Genomic DNA, 16,492 nt, shown 5'->3' with positions numbered 1-16,492 from the left:
AAAATGGCTGTAAGTCCGGTTCTGTTAAGTCGAATTTTGCATACTTGGTCTTGTTGAAAACAGCTCTTTTTCGTCAATGTAAGAGTCTTATTTTCGAAATAGCCTAATGAATAATATGCAAGCTAATAGGAGTTATTTAATTATTTTCGGAAATATAGTTTTCTTTGGAGAATATTAAATACAAGTATACATCTTTAATTCTGTATTACAAAATTAGACCAAATCGAGCAACATAATACTGAAAACCGTATGTCGATACCTTTTTTCTATCTCGAGATATCTTAAGAAACGTGTAAATTTTAAACAACTGTCAATGCCACCGGTAAACGTAGTTAAGGAAAAGTAGTGTGCTATGGAAAAAACAAAGAAACATTTTCCAGATGTAGACGTATATAATTAATTAAAACAACAATAAGACAAACAACACTACAAAATATAACAAAGAAATAAAAGAAACTACTTACTTAGTGACGACCTAAATGTTCAAATTGTTGCCCATCATTCTCGGTGCAAGCGTTTACTCTTTCAAGAGTAGATTGAACAGCAGTCTCGATGTTTTCTCGAGTAGTGGACCTAGTGGCAAAGCAAGGTCTTTAATCCGTCCCCATAAATAAAAGTCTAAAACAGTTAAATCTGTTCCTTTTCAATCTACTCTTGAAAGAGTAAATGCTTCCATCGAAAATTATGGGCAACAATTTGAACATTTAGGTCGTCACTAAGTAAATAGTTGCTTTTATTTCTTTGTTATATTTTATAGTGTTGTTTGGTTGTTGTTTTAATAAATTATATACGTTTACATCTGGAAAATGTTTCTTTGTTTTTTCCATAGCACACTACTTTTCCTTAACTTCGTTTAATGGTGACATTAACAGTTGTTTAAAATTTACACGTTTCTTAAGATATCTAGAGATAGAAAAAAGGTATCGACATGCGGTTTTCGGTATTATGCTGATAATTTGGTCTAATTTTGTAATACAGGATTAAAAATGCATACTTGCATTTAATATTTTCCAAAAAAAAATTACATTTCTGAAAATAATTAAATAACGCCTCCTAGCTGGCATATTACTTATTAGGCTATTGCGAATATAAGACACTTACATTGACGAAAAAGAGCTGTTTTCAACAAGACCAAGTATGCTAAATTCGATTTAACAGAACCGGACTTACAGCCATTTTTTCATAAGAAGGTTCCTACTCACCCCCACCACTTATTTACAAAGGTAGACTTAAACTTGTGAAATCAAATATGCGAAGAATTTTATGAAGAACACGATGATTGGATTTCCAGTGCCCTTTCATTAGGTAAATTTTGTAAAATTTTGATTTTTTAATTTTTGATATTCAATTACGCCCTCTAGCGGTGGACCCACAATTATGAAAATGATTTCCAGGCTTTTCCCGAGGCAACTTTTGTTATAAATATTTTTTTCTCAAAGCTGTACTATAAACGGTTAATGAGATATGACCGAGGGCCATTCTTATTAGGTCACCCGGTACATAGATGGTAATCAACAGAATGTACAAAATGAAGATTTAAAGAAAAAAGAATTTTATCAAAATCGGTTTGGAATGAGATGAATTATCTTATCTTATATTTGTTTATTTAAATTTTACTTGATGGTATTTGACAAAATGATCTTGAGACGACCTAATCCTATAATCTTGTAAACGTTTAATAATAGCCAACTATTTTTTTAATCATCTAACATGTACTGCGGACTCGATCAGAAATAAGATTATTTACAGCGGATTAACCATCAGTTTTAAGTCATTCCAATTTATATTAGATAACATATTATACAATATTATTTCCCGCTTAACCATGGAAAATAAATGGACAACATAAGATACTTGTACAACATCATACTTCTCAAATATTTATATACCAATCCAGTTATAGTATTAAAACATGATTCTTTCGTTTTATCACAATGACAAAGTATCTTTTACATGTAGATATTTCTTATACAATGTAACATTTTCATCAACTACTTTGCTAATACATTTGTAAAAAATCAGCACTAGTAAGTTGTCATCTTTGAATACTCTTGTAATTTCCAATGTAGTTCCTTGCTGCACTTCAATTCAGGGAGGGATCAGTGGTTCTACATGAAAAAGAAATAAAAGTAAGTAAGTATATCAGATAAGATAGAATTCTATTTTACAATGAACCCCCAGTAATCCAATAAATGCAGGAAAGCAAAAACCTTAAGATGCAATAACACCTTTTGAGGAAAATGATTATTTATCTTACAAACATGTTTTAACTTCCCGCATGATCAAACCATTTTTGTGATCCAAACTTTTATGTAAGTACAATTAACAGTGATAGACATTTTGAATTGCAGATAAGCTAGATTACCAGGGGTCCATTGTACTTAAAAATACTTTACTGTACTTTATTTATTAATAACAAATGGGACAAACCCACCGTCAAAATTATACAAGAATGCACCATTAAAGAGATATACGATATATAAAATTACAAATAAAATATACATGAATATAACAAATAAGTACACACTTATTTATACAGGGTGTTTGGTAAAGAATGGGCCATAGCTAACCTTAAATTCCTGAGGTTAAAATAGGTCGATTTAATCTAACTTACCTTAGTACAAAAGTTGATAATAACCGAAATACAGGGTGTCAAAGTTAAACTTTTATTTTATTTATTCTTGAATATTTCCTAAAAGGCATGGAATAATAACACAAAATTTGGTAAGTGGTGCTGGTATTGTACAATCTACTAAATTATGTTAAACAAACGTTTCTGGCTACTACCAGAGGCGTACGACGGGGGAACGTGAATGGTTGACCCTTCCCAAATTCTACCCCACTGGCGGAATTGCTATTTTAGTGCAATTTTTTGATTCTCCAATAATTTCTATGTAAAAAATATACTCTTCATTCGTAACGATTAAGCCATTAGTTTTCGAGATATTTGAAGTTAAAAATGAAAAGGCACACTTATTTTGATTAATGTATTAAGGCTGTATGACACTATGCATTTTCTTGTATCATTTCGAATATCGTTTCTCATATGTCAAAAAATGCATAGTGTCATACACAGATACAAGAAACGATATCAGAAACGATACAAGAATTTGTGTCAGGCACAGATTCTTGTACCGGGTGTCCCAATAAGAATGGCTCTCGGCCATATCTCAGGAACCGTTTATAGTAGAGCTTTGAAATAAAAAATTTTATAACAAAAGTTGCCTCAGAAAAAGCCTGGAAATTATTTTCATAATTGTGGGTCCACCGCTAGAGGGCGTAATTGAATATCAAAAATAAAAAAATCTAAATTTTACAAAATTTTCCTAATGAAGGGGCACTGGAAATCCGATTATTGTATTCTTCATCAAATTCTGCGCATATTTGATTTAACAAGTTTAACTCTACCTTTGCAAATAAGAGGTGGGGGTGAGTGGGAACCTTGTTATGAAAAAATGGCTGTAAGTCCGGTTCTGCTAAATCAAATTTTGAAAACTGGGTCTTGTTGAAGACAGATCTTTTTCTTCAATGTAAGCGTGATAATTTTGAACCATCCTAATAAGTAATAAGCCAGCTGGGAGGCGTTATTTAATTTTTTTCAGAAATCTAGTTTTCTTTGGAAAATATTAAATACAAGTATGCATTTTTAATCATACTTTATAAAATTAGATTAAATTAGCAATAGAATAGCGAAAACCGCATGTCGATACCTTTTTTCTATCTCAAGATATCTCGAGAAACGTGTAAATTTTATACATAACTGTTACTATCACCGGTAAACTAAGTTAATGAAAAGTAGTGTGCTGTGGAAAAAAACAAAATAACATTTTCCAGATGTCAACGTATAAAAATATAATTAATTAAAACAACAATATAAAGAGAAACAATACTATTAAAATTAAATATAACACAGAACAAAAAGAACTACTTAGTGACGACCTAAATATTCAAATTGTTGCCCATCATACACTACTCTAGAATACATTATCCAGAGAATACTAAACGCCATTCAAAGCATATCGAGAGCAGAAATTGAGACTGCTGTTCAATCTACCCTTGAAAGAGTAAATGTTTGCAACGAAAATGATGGGCAAAAATTTGAACGTTTATGTCATCACTAAATAGTTGTTTTTATTTCTTTGTAATAGGGCTTTTCAACGCTTCTCATTTGTTTCGAGCCTCTGTCATATGCCGTATAATCCGTGTATAATATTAATATACGAGATATGAACGAGGCTCGAAACAAATGAGAAGCGTTGAAGACCTAATATACGTTGACAGCTGGAAAATGTTTCTTTGTTGTTTCCATAGCACACTACTTTTAATGAATTTCGTTTACAGGTGACAGTAACAGTTATGTTTTTAAATTTACACGTTTTGTAAGATATCTTGAGATAGAAAAAAGGTATTAACATGCGGTTTTCGCTATTCTGTTGCTAATTTTGTTTAATTTTGTAATCTGGTATTAAAAATGCATGTTTGTATTTAATATTTTCCAAGGAACACTAGATTTCTGAAAGAAATTAAATAACGCCTTCTAGCTGGCATATTACTCAGTAAGTTGGTTCGCAATCATAACTTTTACATTGAAGAAAAAGATCTGTCTTCAACAAGACCAAGTTTGCAAAATTTGATTAAGCAGAACCGGACTCACAGCCAGTTTTTCATAACAAGGTTCCCACTCACCCCCACCTCTTATTTCCAAAGGTAGACCTAAACTTGTCAAATCAAATATCCGTAGAATTTTATGAAGAATACGACGATCGGATTTCCAGTGCCCCTTCATTAGGAAAATTTTGTAAAATTTAGATTTTTTAATTTTTGATATTCAATCACGCCCTCTAGCGGTGGACCCACAATTATGAAAATAATTTCCAGGCTTTTCCTGAGGCAACTTTTGTTATAAAATTTTTTATTTCAAAGCTCTACTATAAACGGTTCCTGAGATATGGCCGAGAGCCATTCTTATTGGGACACCCGGTACAAGAACTGCGCCAATTTCTGCGCAAAGAGCAAAAACGTAAATCCTGCTGGTAAAACTTCTAAATGTCATAATGGCGGCTGAAAATGAGATCATATGATTTATGTCTTGATGAATTTATTTGTGTTTTTGTAGGTATTATTTATAAATCTTTTATTGATACTTAATATACCGTTTGGTATGGACTACTGTTCTACTAATAACCATATATTTAGCTCCTAATAAAGTTCAAACTATGTATAACTTTGGGTTTCATATTGCATAATTTTTTAATAGAGGAAAATACAATAGTTTCTAATTTGGATCAAACTGAAGAAAATTCTAATGCAAATATTTTAGCACAAATATCAAAACAAAATAAAAAACACAAATAATCAACAGTCAACGTAAAAATTCTAGTTAACATTAAAATATTTATCTTTACCATTTATCATTTATTTATCATTACGGTAGCTTTCCTGATGAGAACTAAGGGGTTCAAAATGGTCCATAGAAAGATGGTAATGATCTCTGAATTGAAAATAAAAATAATGCCTTTATCTACCTACGTTCTTACTCACGTATTGAGTACAAGGAGACAGATTCGTTGATCTTTGCCTCGGTGAATTGATGTGTTGTGGAGTGCAACTATATAGACTCCCCATGTCTCTGCATTCATCACCCTTTATTCCTTGCAAATTTTAGAAGGATGGGGAATAGGTATAAGAGAGAATCTGTTTCCGAACTAAGAAATCCAAAGATTTTATTATTTTTAAACATTTATTTGTTTGAAAATGGAGTCTTTTGGTTTCGACAAGTTATTAAAATATTTGTTTTTAAAAGTTTATAAATTTTATAAAATCCTTAAAATCAGCTGTAGACGCAGTACTACCATACCAATGTAACGTGACACAGGGTGACAAACAAAATTTCGACCAATCACGTGCCGAATTTCATACAATTTTCGATACAAGAACTTGCATAGTGTCATACAGGGCACAAATCTACGTACAAGAAAGGATACAAGAAAATGTATATCAGAAACGATATTAAAAATGATACAAGAAAATGTATAGTGTCATACAGCCTTTATGCTCCTTCGATTTTAGCTTCAAATATCTAGAAAACTAATGGCTTTATCGACACGAATGAAGAGTATGTTATTTACATATAAAGTATTGAAGAATCAAAAAATTGCACTAAAATAGAAATTCCGCCAGTGGCGTAGAATTTGGGAAGGGTCAACCATTCACGTTCCCCCGTCGTACGCCTCTGGTAGTAGCCAGAAACGTTTGTTTAACATAATTTAGTAGGGTGTATAGTACCAGCACCACTTACCAAATTTCGTGTTGTTGTCCCATGCCTGTTAGGAAATAATCAAAAATAAATAAAATAAAAGTTTAATTTGACACCCTGTATTTCGGTTATTAGTAACTTTCGAACTAAGGTAAGTTAGCTTATAAATAGACCTAATTTAACCTCAGGAATCTAAGGTTAAGCTGTGGCCCATTCGTTACCAAACACCCTGTACAAAGTATCATTTTGCATTCTAGTATTTCAGTGCTTCAAAGAGTACCTAAAGCTATTGATACATAAGTTAAACGAATCTATCTCATGAGGTAACTGATTGGCATGTATGAGAGCATGCCTATTTATTTGAATCATAATTAGTTCTGTGATGAGGAACATGAAAAAGTAAATTTTAATATAGTGAATGGGAAGTAATCTGAAAACTAATTAACTGAAGTAATTCACGAGGTTGGAGTATTCCATTTAACAAGTTTAAAAATAAAGACCAAATAAAAGTTAACTCTATTAGTCTATATAGTCAACACTCTAGACAATTTAAAAGAACAGTATATCAGAAATCTTCTTTGAACTCGCTGTAACTGTTCGACACAATTGAATTTTCAAGTTTTGAGCAGACAAAAGTATACAGATTTTAAAAATGCAGTCCTATGAAAATCTCTGGTAAGCCTCTTAATGAAACCAAGCTGTTTCATAGCCTTGTTGCATATAAGATCTATATGCAGATTGAAAGACAAATTTCTGTGAAAAACCACACCTAGATCTGTGACAATATTGAGCCTCTCCTTATAAATATTATCCAAATTATACTTAAATTCCATAAGCTCAAGAGAATGATAAAACTGGATTAATGGGGGGGGGGGGGGGTATGGTTTGAAATATTTAATTTTTTATTATTTCAAATAAAAGTGCATACTTTCAAGAATACTCTCTGAAAATTTCAGATTGATCGGAGTCAAATTACCCGAGATACAGAGTGTTGAATATCCCTACCTTCGACCCGTTTTGCCGCGGCTTTGCGCCAGCACGCTTGAGCATAGTGAGAAACGTTAAACAACTGTTCGCCTTCTCTTTTGTAGATTACTCCGCAATTCAAAAAACATACTCCAATGTTCATCACTTTACGATTTGGCAGACAAATAAGAAGATGAAGATGCAGTTGTCAAAATCTTAAACGCATTTTTCTCAAAACTGCTTTTTCAAATGCGGTGGACATCGTAACTGAAAAACTACTTGACCGATCTACCTGAAATTTTGCATAGATTTTCTTTAGACATTTCGTGAGGTAACAACGTTCGAGATATTTTTCGTTTTATGCTTATTTTTTGTTCAACAATATTAAATCTGTTGGTTTTCACAAAATTTTTATCAAAAATTTTGTATTTTTGACTTCTGAGTGATACCAAAAATTCAAAAATCATTAAAAATAAAAAACTCGACGTTGTTACCTCGTGAAACTCACAAGATAATTAAATCTTTTTGTCACCAATGGCTTATTTTTCAATATTTTGGATTATATTTTTTCTTAAATATTCTTTGAATTGTACTTAATATGTTTATTTAATTTAAAAATAAAATAATTCTACCATGGCTTTGAAAAAAAAATCACAAAAATGTGCTTGGTATGTTGATTTCAAACCATACCCCCCCTTAAGTAATGTTTTTCACGATTAATAATTAATTTGCTATTAACACACCAGTTTGCAAAACTGTCCAAGGATTTCTATAACCCAATACAATCAGAATAGTCTCGAATTATATTAAATAAATTTATATCATCTGCATATGCTAATACTTCACAGTCACTCAAAGATCTAATAGCATCATCAATAAAAACTGCAAAGAGGTTCCAAATGGGCACCTTGGAGCACTCCAGACCTAGGAAAGTATTCAGTTGAAGTAAAGCCTTTCAGTTTGACACACAAATATTGGTCTTACATATAACATTTCAACCAGTAAAGAAGTTCGCCAGACACTCCAAAAAAAATCCACTTTATGCAATAAAAGGCAATGATCTACCCTGTCAAATCTTTTAGACAAGCCATTATAAACGTAATCAACATGAGAACTCTTTTTAAAAGCATTTATACTGCAGTCACTGTAAACTAATAGCTTAGTAGAAGTTGAACGACCAGAAAACCATGCTGACCAGTATGAAGCTGATTCTTCAGATTAACTGTCAAAAAATCAGTCATCAGAATTTAGGAAGATCAGAAAGAATTGTAATGGAACTAAACTGCGCGTCATAGAAAACGGGCACCCTAAAAAATGGGTCATTTTTGATGTCGCGTATCTACTAAACCTGTTGTCCGATTTAAATGATTTTTGAATATGTTATAGCCCTCTTCTTTGTTAATATCTCTGTAATAATATTTTTGCTAAATAGGTAAATTTTCATTGTCTACCGGGTGTACGAATCAAATTGTGTTTTTTTCTCAAAGTTCGCAACACCCTGTGGAATATTCTAGCATTTATAAAATACCTAAATTAAAACGTCTATTACGCCAGATCATCCATTTCATAAGTCCATATTTGGAATAGTTTCATATTTTTTTTCTAATTTTTTGCTAATTTATTACCACAAAAACAAATTTTTTGCTCCACCCCTAACCGAGAAACAATGGTTGATGTAGCGTAATATTACGTCACATCAACGATAGCCATATCTCGCGAACCTAAAGAGCTAGAAAATCGTACTACGCGGCATATTTTTTTGCTAATTTATTGCTGTCGATCTGCAAATGCAACATACCCCAACACCACCCCTGCTTCCCTTACAGCTAAACAACACCCCCAAAAAACAACGAAAAATCTTGAAAAATGATTTTTGTGATATCGTTGACGGTTGATATTTAATTGCTAATTTTTTGCTGTCATTAGCCGCAAAAAACAATTTTTTTGCTCCACCCCTAACCGAGAAACAATGGTTGATGTAGCGTAATATTACGTCACATCAACGATAGCCATATCTCGCGAACCTAAAGAGCTAGAAAATCGTACGACGCGGCATATTTTTTTGCTAATTTATTGCTGTCGATCTGAATATGCAACATACCCCAAAACCACCCCTGCTTCCCTTACAGCTAAACAACACCCCCAAAAAACAACGAAAAATCTTGAAAAATGATTTTTGTGATATAGTTGACGATTGATATTTAATTGCTTATTTTTTGCTGTCATTAGCCGTAAAAAACAATTTTTTTGCTCCACCCCTAACTGAGAAACAATGGTTGATGTAGCTTAATATTATGTCACATCATCGATAGCCATATCTCGCGAACCTAAATAGCTAGAAAATCGTACGACACGGCATATTTTTTTGCTAATTTATTGCTATCTGAATATGCAACATACCCCAAAACCACCCCTGCTTCCCTTACAGCTAAACAACACCCCCAAAAAACAACGAAAAATCTTGAAAAATGATTTTTGTGATATAGTTGACGGTTGAGATTTAATTGCTAATTTTTTACTGTCATTAGAAGTAAAAAACAAATTTTTTGGTCCACCCTTAACTGACAAACAATGGTTGATGTAGCTTAATATTATGTCACATCATCGATAGCCATATCTCGCGAACCTAAAGAGCTACAAAATCGTACGACGCGGCATATTTTTTTGCTAATTTATTGCTGTCGATCTGAATATGCAACATACACCAAAACCACCCCTGCTTCCCTTACAGCTAAACAACACCCCCAAAAAACAACGAAAAATCTTGAAAAATGATTTTTGTGATATAGTTGACGGTTGAGATTTAATTGCTAATTTTTTGCTGTCATTAGCCGTAAAAAACAATTTTTTTGCTCCACCCCTAACTGACAAACAATGGTTGATGTAGCTTAATATTATGTCACCTCATCGATAGCCATATCTCGCGAACCTAAAGAGCTAGAAAATCGTACGACGCGGCATATTTTTTTGCTAATTTATTGCTGTCGATCTGCATATGCAACATACCCCAAAACCACCCCTGCTTCCCTTACAGCTAAACAACACCCCAAAAAACAACGAAAAATCTTGAAAAATGATTTTTGTGATAAAGTTGACGGATGATATTTAATTGCTAATTTTTTGCTGTCATTAGCCGCAAAAAACAATTTTTTTGCTCCACCCCTAACTGAGAAACAATGGTTGATGTAGCTTAATATTACGTCACATCAACGATAGCCATATCTCGCGAACCTAAAGAGCTAGAAAATCGTACTACGCGGCATATTTTTTTGCTAATCTATTGCTGTCGATCTGCATATGCAACATACCCTAAAACCACCCCTGCTTCCCTTACAGCTAAACAACACCCCCAAAAAACAACGAAAAATCTTGAAAAATGATTTTTGTGATATAGTTGACGGTTGATATTTAATTGCTAATTTTTTGCTGTCATTAGCCGCAAAAAACAATTTTTTTGCTCCACCCCTAACTGAGAAACAATGGTTGATGTATCTTAATATTATGTCACATCATCGATAGCCATATCTCGCGAACCTAAAGAGCTAGAAAATCGTACGACGCGGCATATTTTTTTGCTAATTTATTGCTGTCGATCTGAATATGCAACATACCCCAAAACCACCCCTGCTTCCCTTACAGCTAAACAACACCCCCAAAAAACAACGAAAAATCTTGAAAAATGATTTTTGTGATATAGTTGACGGTTGATATTTAATTGCTAATTTTTTGCTGTCATTAGCCGTAAAAAAACAATGTTTTTGCTCCACCCCTAACTGAGAAACAATGGTTGATGTAGCTTAATATTATGTCACATCATCGATAGCCATATCTCGCGAACCTAAAGAGCTAGAAAATCGTAAAGGGAAGCAGAACTATTCAGATAGCCAGTGACGTCATTATTTAGCGTGCGCAGTGACTGTATATTTTGGTACAAGATATTTTGATATGTTTAGTGTTTGTTTGATATAAAAATATTTGTTAAAGGAAGGGAAGCAGAACTATTCAGATGTTTTAAACTTAATTGTAATAAATCAATGTATATATAAAAGTATATATTTAGGTTAGCAAAATAAATATATGTATTCAGTTGACATAACACGTACAAAATATTGTTAAAATAATTTTTATACGTAAGTTAATTATTATAATCAACTATTCTAAATGGGAAATAATTTGGGAAATACGTTTTGGGGTATGTTGCATATTCAGATCGACAGCAATAAATTAGCAAAAAAATATGCCGCGTCGTACGATTTTCTAGCTCTTTAGGTTCGCGAGATATGGCTATCGATGAGGTGACATAATATTAAGCTACATCAACCATTGTTTGTCAGTTAGGGGTGGAGCAAAAAAATTGTTTTTTACGGCTAATGACAGCAAAAAATTAGCAATTAAATCTCAACCGTCAACTATATCACAAAAATCATTTTTCAAGATTTTTCGTTGTTTTTTGGGGGTGTTGTTTAGCTGTAAGGGAAGCAGGGGTGGTTTTGGGGTATGTTGCATATTCAGATAGCAATAAATTAGCAAAAAAATATGCCGCGTCGTACGATTTTCTAGCTATTTAGGTTCGCGAGATATGGCTATCGATGATGTGACATAATATTAAGCTACATCAACCATTGTTTCTCAGTTAGGGGTGGAGCAAAAAAATTGTTTTTTACGGCTAATGACAGCAAAAAATAAGCAATTAAATATCAATCGTCAACTATATCACAAAAATCATTTTTCAAGATTTTTCGTTGTTTTTTGGGGGTGTTGTTTAGCTGTAAGGGAAGCAGGGGTGGGTTTGGGGTATGTTGCATATTCAGATCGACAGCAATAAATTAGCAAAAAAATATGCCGCGTCGTACGATTTTCGAGCTCTTTAGGTTCGCGAGATATGGCTATCGTTGATGTGACGTAATATTACGCTACATCAACCATTGTTTCTCGGTTAGGGGTGGAGCAAAAAAATTGTTTTTTGCGGCTAATGGCAGCAAAAAATTACGAATTAAATATCAACCGTCAACTATATCACAAAAATCATTTTTCAAGATTTTTCTTTGTTTTTTGGGGGTGTTGTTTAGCTGTAAGGGAAGCAGGGGTGGTGTTGGGGTATGTTGCATATGCAGATCGACAGCAATAAATTAGCAAAAAAATATGCCGCGTAGTACGATTTTCTAGCTCTTTAGGTTCGCGAGATATGGCTATCGTTGATGTGACGTAATATTACGCTACATCAACCATTGTTTCTCGGTTAGGGGTGGAGCAAAAAATTTGTTTTTGTGGTAATAAATTAGCAAAAAATTAGCAAAAAAATATGAAACTATTCCAAATATGGACTTATGAAATGGATGATCTGGCGTAATAGACGTTAAATTAAAACCAAACTATAGCCTCAGGTTTTCTTAACATTCTGTTTTTTGATTCATTCGCTTATGTTGGATAATACAAAAGTTATGTACTTTAACAACTAGCCATGTTCTTCATCAGTACAGGGTGTTATAAGTCTAAAGGGTTTTAGGGACTAAATAAGTTCGGCAAACTTTAAGGAGTAATTCTGCATTAAAAATAATGACAGTTTGCTTTATAATCATATATCCGCAAAAGCTTCGTTTCCGAGATACGGGATGTTAAATTTTTTCTTATAAACTGATGATTTATTTATTGCTTTAAAACCGGTTGAGATATGCAAATGACATTTGGTAGGTTTTAAGAGATGGTTATTGCGCATTTTTTGACATTCAACTAAGAATTTTATTATCACTATTGGAGCGCATACGGGTAATGTGACCGATCATATTATTCGTATGCACGAAAATGGTGAATAAAAAATTCTTAATTGTATGTCAGAAAATGTTCAAAAATTACATCTTAAAACCCACCAAATTTCATTTGCATTTCTCAACCGGTTTTAGGGCAATAAATAAATCGTCAGTTTGTAAGAAAAAATTCAACATCCTGTATGTCGGAAACGAAGCATTTGAGGACATATGTTTATAAAGCAACCGGTCATTATGTTTTCATGCAGAATTACCCCTTAAAGTTTGTCGTACGTCTTTAGAAACACCCTGTACTGATAAAGAGCATACGTAGTTATTAAAGTACATAACTTTTGTATTATCCAACATAAGCTAATGAATCAAAAAACAGAATGTTAAGAAAACCTGAGGCTATAGTTGGGTTTAAATTTCAGTATTTTATAAATGCTAGAATATTCCACAGGGTGTTGCGAACTTTGAGAAAAAAACACAGTTTGATTCGTACTCCCGGTATACAATTAAAATTTACCTGTTTTACAAAAATATTATTACAGCGATATTGACAAAGAATAGGGCTATAACATATTTAAAAAATCACTTAAATCGGATAACAGGTTTAGGAGATACGTGACATCAAAAATGACCCATTTTTTTGGGTGCCCGTTTTCTACGACGCGCAGTGTATAATTAGAAACCAATCATTGATCTCTAGATTTGTGTATGGGCATAACAAAGTATCTCTCAAATTGAGATGGATAGTGACAGTGACCCTCTGTCAGAGATTAGAAATGCTAAAATTGATAATACAGGGAAAGATAAGAGGAGGAAAGAGTATGGGATGAAGGAGTGTCATGGTTGAAAATTATAAAGGGCTGGTTTAAATGCAGAGTAAAAAATAGTGATGAAGCAAATAAAGTCAAACCAAACTTACTAAAGAAAAATTCCTTGTAATCCATAATAGATTGTAAAATGATGTCATCAAGGCACATACCAGGAACTCATGCCTCGAAGCTCTAATTGTCCAATATTGTGGTTGGATGCTGTGTTGTGAAGTGAGGCTGCTTACATTTGATATTTTTCATAAATTCAATGCTCCTTTGAATGGATTTCAATCCCTTTACAATGATGCAGCAACAGGACATTTGTTTCAAATAAAGCTTCATAGTAATATTCCCTAAAAGAACACATAAAAATCTTATTAGAAAGTTAAATTAGACCGAAACATGTATAAGCATTTTCAATTTCTTTGCAACACGAAAATGCAGGAGCTGCATAATACAATCAAAATTAGGAAGACGTCATATCTAGGACACATAATGCGCCATAGTGAATTTGAGCAGCTTCAGGTAATAGACTACAGGCCCATGTCAAAAATGGATGGGTCATATGAACCACCAGGTAACGTATATAGGACGATATAAGAGCATAAAATAATAAAAAAAAGCTACACAATGTACCAATGTATCTATAAAAGAATGTGTGTGTACTTTGTACGCACGTAAGAAGTTATACTTCTATTATATAATTTTAACGAAGTAATTGTATTCTATTTAAATATTGAACTAACTTTCTTATCTACCACTTTCAAAAAATTTTTATTAAAACAACTAAAAAAAAATGAATCGTAGAGGATTGGAACCCGGGACGTTTCGATCTCTGACCGAACGCTCAACAACTAGACCATCGAGGCTCATTTGATTGACACGTAACTTTCGGATATAATTATGAGTGCAGCTGATCTCACTACTACCAACTTTGTTAAATTTCGAAACAGTAATTTCACTTTTATTTAATAATGGTACGGTAAACAATCCTCATTTTTTAATATGTTATTCCTTACAAAAATACCTTTAATTTAAGCACAAATAATTAAAAATCGTAAATTTGGGTCAAAAGTTATTAACTTTTTAAGAATTCCCATAAGAGCCCATGTTAAAATTTAACTTTGACCCTTAATAGTAATTAAACGGCACGGTAAAACATAAGTCTTAGTTTTTTGAAGTAAACTATAACATACTAAAATTTCATGCAAATCCTTAATTCTTTGCCGAAGGTGTAGAACGTCATTAAACTTGTGATATTTTGAAAATTGATCAAATTATTTTAATTGTGAAGTGAAAATGATTTAGAATTGAAAAAATACAACAAAACATAGAGTAAGAAAACAATATATTAGGTGAATATTGATATAAATTTTGATGGTAATCAAATTATATAAATAAAAGTATTACATACTATGTATTTTGGCAGATCAAACAGGTAGGTTTATACCCATGATATATTAACAATTATTACGTACCTGTTGCTTTTAAAAACTATTTAAAAGTCACTACAATATTATAAACTTTTTTGTTTCTGTCCTCACAACAATAAAACTAATATATTATACATTTGTTTACCTTTACCTCCAAACCACAGGTGTCCTACAGCTGCCATATTGGATAATTTTTGACATGTCATTTGAACATCCAATCAGAACAAAGTTATAATGCGCGTATGCGCCTGGGTGATGCGTATGTGCCTGGTTTTAACATATAAAAATTCACCCTCATCGCGCGTAAAGAAGTATACCTTCAATAAGATTCAGCACTATGCCGTCACTTGTAAGCAGTCCAACTGAGTGCTGGTAAGAATTCAAAAGTGCAAGTAGAGTGGGTACATTTTGGTCATATATTTTTGTACGGCATTTTTGCCATCGATAGATCCATGAAAAATAATAAGAAAGCGCGCAGTGCCGTACAAAAATGGCGAGCCACAAAGTTGGTAATTTTTTTTGATTTTCTGACAATTTCCAGGGTAAATTTGGTCATTTGATTCTGTACGGCATCAGTTTCATACTGTTTTAATACAACTTCTAATCCATTATTCCGCAACGCCGTACAAAAATCATGCGACAAGGGAAAAATCGAGGGTTGCAATCCCCTCTTTTTACGTGGTCCGGGGAGTGATTTGAAAAAGTACGGCTTCGGTTCCAAAACATTATCTAGCACTCAAAAGTACTATTAAAAATAATGCCGTCAAAAAAATTATTGTTCATTTGAATGTATATTAATGCTTATGTTAATTTCATGGTATACTTGATTTATAAAGCTAAAAAAATCATTTGACTCTGTACGGCAACTTTTTCTTTAACATTATATTGTAAAATACAATTGTTATATAGTATTGCCGTTCAAAAGAAACTGTTCTAAAAAAAATTATAGAGAAATACAAAAACAGAAATTTTTTAAAATATTGCCAAAGTTTAAATATTCATAGATTAATAAAATATAGCAATTTTATACATTTATCCTTTGTTTTAAATAGTATTAAGATAAATAAATTAGGAAAAAATGATGCCGTACATTTTAATGCATACCATATCTTTTAGGTTGATGATAATAACGCTACCATTTTAAAGGTAGTACTTTATGGTCATTTGATACTGTAAGGTATTAACATAACTATTTTTGATGAGAACAATTATTGATAATGTGATAAAATCATTATGACGTCTAACTGAAGTGAAAGGGTGTGTAGGTATATA

The 16,492-nt window shown here is 32.5% G+C and overlaps 1 long non-coding RNA gene across 1 annotated transcript in view; it reads right to left on the bottom strand.

Annotated features, from left to right (window-relative positions):
• Positions 1-1,002: 1,002 nt before the first annotated feature.
• LOC126893405 (uncharacterized) overlaps positions 1,003-16,492 on the bottom strand; it is a 38,030-nt gene continuing 22,540 nt past the window's right edge. The window contains exons 3-4 of the long non-coding RNA XR_007701168.1: positions 13,898-14,140; positions 1,003-2,108 (exon numbers count right to left, since the gene is read on the bottom strand). This is a non-coding gene — a long non-coding RNA (uncharacterized LOC126893405). The remainder of the gene's footprint in view (positions 2,109-13,897; positions 14,141-16,492) is intronic.

The sequence above is a fragment of the Diabrotica virgifera genome, chromosome 10, assembly GCF_917563875.1.
Source record: "Diabrotica virgifera virgifera chromosome 10, PGI_DIABVI_V3a".
Lineage (NCBI taxonomy): Eukaryota > Metazoa > Arthropoda > Insecta > Coleoptera > Chrysomelidae > Diabrotica > Diabrotica virgifera.
This window is presented reverse-complemented; position numbering and strand designations above follow the sequence as displayed.